The sequence below is a fragment of the Oxyura jamaicensis genome, chromosome 1 (assembly GCF_011077185.1).
Source record: "Oxyura jamaicensis isolate SHBP4307 breed ruddy duck chromosome 1, BPBGC_Ojam_1.0, whole genome shotgun sequence".
Lineage (NCBI taxonomy): Eukaryota > Metazoa > Chordata > Aves > Anseriformes > Anatidae > Oxyura > Oxyura jamaicensis.
Window position 1 is genome coordinate 93,472,980 of NC_048893.1, and position 2,925 is coordinate 93,475,904.

Below are 2,925 nucleotides of genomic sequence, written 5' to 3' on the forward strand. Positions count from 1 at the left end.
ACAACCTTATTGGTAATTAAATGGGCTGACTAAAAAATAAAAAAAACAAAAAAAAAAAAAAAAAAAAAAAAAAAAAAAACTAATACTATTAATACTAGGGAAAGTGAAAAGAAATTAAACTTGATTCTTTCAAGTCTGCCTTGCATCAGCAAAGCATCAACAAAATAACAAGTTATTAAAAAAAGCCTTGTTATCAAGTATTCAGAAACAGAGAAATTATTTATAATTAATGTAGTATTGGTCAGCCACCCTAATGGAGTTTAATGGAGTACCATTATCTTCTCATTTGTTTCAGCTGTTGACGTAGTAGGTACATATACTGCAGTGAAGACAGCAAGCGGTATTTACCATTAGAAAACCAAAATATGGAAAGATCCAGTATTTACAAACCAAAGTAATTTAAAGTCACTCTTCCCCCAGCATAAACTACTTACCTCCCAGCAAGTAGATCTGGAGCAAGCTGTCAGTCTGAGATGCAACAAAGACAAAGATATTCTCTAACTTGATCTCAGCTGAATTGACAGACGAACACCCACATCAGTGCTCCCTCAGTCCCCAACCTGTCCATTTATTAATGCCATAAAGGGAATGGGGCTTTCACTATTGCAGTCAAAACAAGAAGTTTAATAGTTTTATTTCTATTGTGTGGCAGGCAGACAATATTTCTTTCAGAGTTAATCCACTAGGACATTGCTTCCCTACTCTCAGCACTGTTTTTCTTCTCTGCCGGCTGTATTTACATTTGTAATGTGGCTTGGAGCAGCTGTGTGGTTTTGAAGTCAATTCCTTCATTGTCCTTGCTAACCTTGCTTCAGTTTATCAGGTGGTTATGGAGTGCAAACTGGTAAACACTGGGTGTACTCTGACTCGAGAGAAACAAAACTTACTATTATGTGAATTCCCTGAATTGCAAGTCAGACTGAGCACAAACCACTCCAATCTGCTGGCCTTCATCTACTGCATTTAATTAATTGTTAACATGAACACAGACGTTACAGCATTGAAATCCTATCAGGAATCTTTCAAATCATAATATTTACTTCATATGCATAGTCTCAGCAAAGCTACGAAGATACATCTTACACTATACAGAAAAAGTAAAAGTACCATTTGGTTTTCCTGCCCTGAAACATTAAGGTATATATGTAGACAAGGTTTTGTTAATGCATGTTCAGGGCCCCATTACAAAAGCAATCCTGAGCCCTTCCTATAAGTATCAGGGAGGTCACATAATTCTTTTTTGAAGGAGGATTTCTTATATAAATTAAATGACTAGATCTTACTATAGCTAGCATTTATAAAGCTTACCTTTTTTTTTAACTACTTTTAAAAATGTTAATTAGCTTCACTATACAAAGTCACTAGAGAATGAAAAATTTTCACAGAAGCACTTCTACAGTAAGAACAACTAATTTGGATCCCACTGGCTTCCATTTCAGAAGTGATTACTCTGCAGCTTTACTGCAAATGGATACTTTGCAACAACAAAGCTGAACATTTGCACTTTTTTTGAAGTGCAATTGTGAAAACAGAACTGAAGTGATTTTATGTATCTTGCTTAGAGCCTCTGTATTGGTTAATTTTTATTTATTTTTGGCTTACCACTTTGAGAGGCAGGAAGAAGTAAAGGAGACAACACTGTAACACACTGAAGGATGGGAACGATGGAAGAGGAAGCTCATTTCTGCAGGCTGACATTTGTGAAAGCCCTGGGCTACATGCATGACCTTATGGCTGCTGTACTGCCCCTGAAGGGTAGGTAATGCAACAACAGCATGTATACCACCGCTCTCCGGTCTGACTTCATGTCCAGCTAGTGCTGCTTAAATAAGCATATTTCTGGTCATCCAGCAAACATACTCCGGCTATCTCAAGTAAGCCTTAGACTGTCTAATTTAACAGATGAGTACTTCTTAGGCTAGTGTTTTAAATGTGCCATTACAGGCACATTTTGCAGGTATTTCTTAGCTCCAGCCAAGCCTCCTGTGCAAACAGGAGAGCACTTTACTGACCCTAATGGCGATAGCAACAGCCTCTTCCATATGAACCTGCTTCCCATCTCTAATAACGAGGTAGAAGAAGGCAGTACTCATTTACTCCTTATTCTCCTTCCTGACTCTTCCTCTTCCTAAGAAAGTTTAATAAAAATTCTTCCTAAAAGCAAAATGTTGCCTTCAGCAGCATTTTTCTATGTTAAACACAAACAAAACTGCCTCTTTCAGGATTCACATCTTAAATCCTACCTGTATAAAACCACAGTTTTGCAGAATACGAAGCTAGGTCCCGTTACCTGAATGATTAACTATTATGATGGTTTCTAAAATAAATCATATGTATCCAGGCTGTAATTCTGCAGGTGAATTGCACTACTAGACAGCATCCCTCTGGCTAGAGCATCACCTGCCATCCTGAAAAAATTCCCATGCAGGACAAGCAGTAGGATGATAATCGTTAAGTATGGCTTTTATGTTTTCTTCATTTTTACCCTGAGTATCATGGTCTCCAATAGTAGCACAGGCCACCTTGCTTATGTTTCAATGGAAGAAGTCAGAAAACGTACCGTATGATTAATTTTTCTTGTAATATGAGCTGATTCTCTGTCAATGTCTTTACCAGTAATCATTTTCCCCTTGCTGATAGTTGCCAAGATTTAACTGAGGCTGCTACCAAAATGTGCCATCAAGCCCTCAACCTACTCTCTACTATAAGGGCTAACGAAAAAGCTTGCAAACCAGGAAAACTGTCTTGCCGTGTATCGCCTAGGATGCGTATTTCTGCTCAAGAGCAACCGCTACACTAAAGAAGCTTGAAAGGTGGAGTTGGAGGATCTGAATCTTACAAGGCATGAGTAGAAAAGAATCTTTTGTAACACATTAAAAGTACTTGATTAAATTACTTGATTTTTTTTTTGTGAACTATTTTACA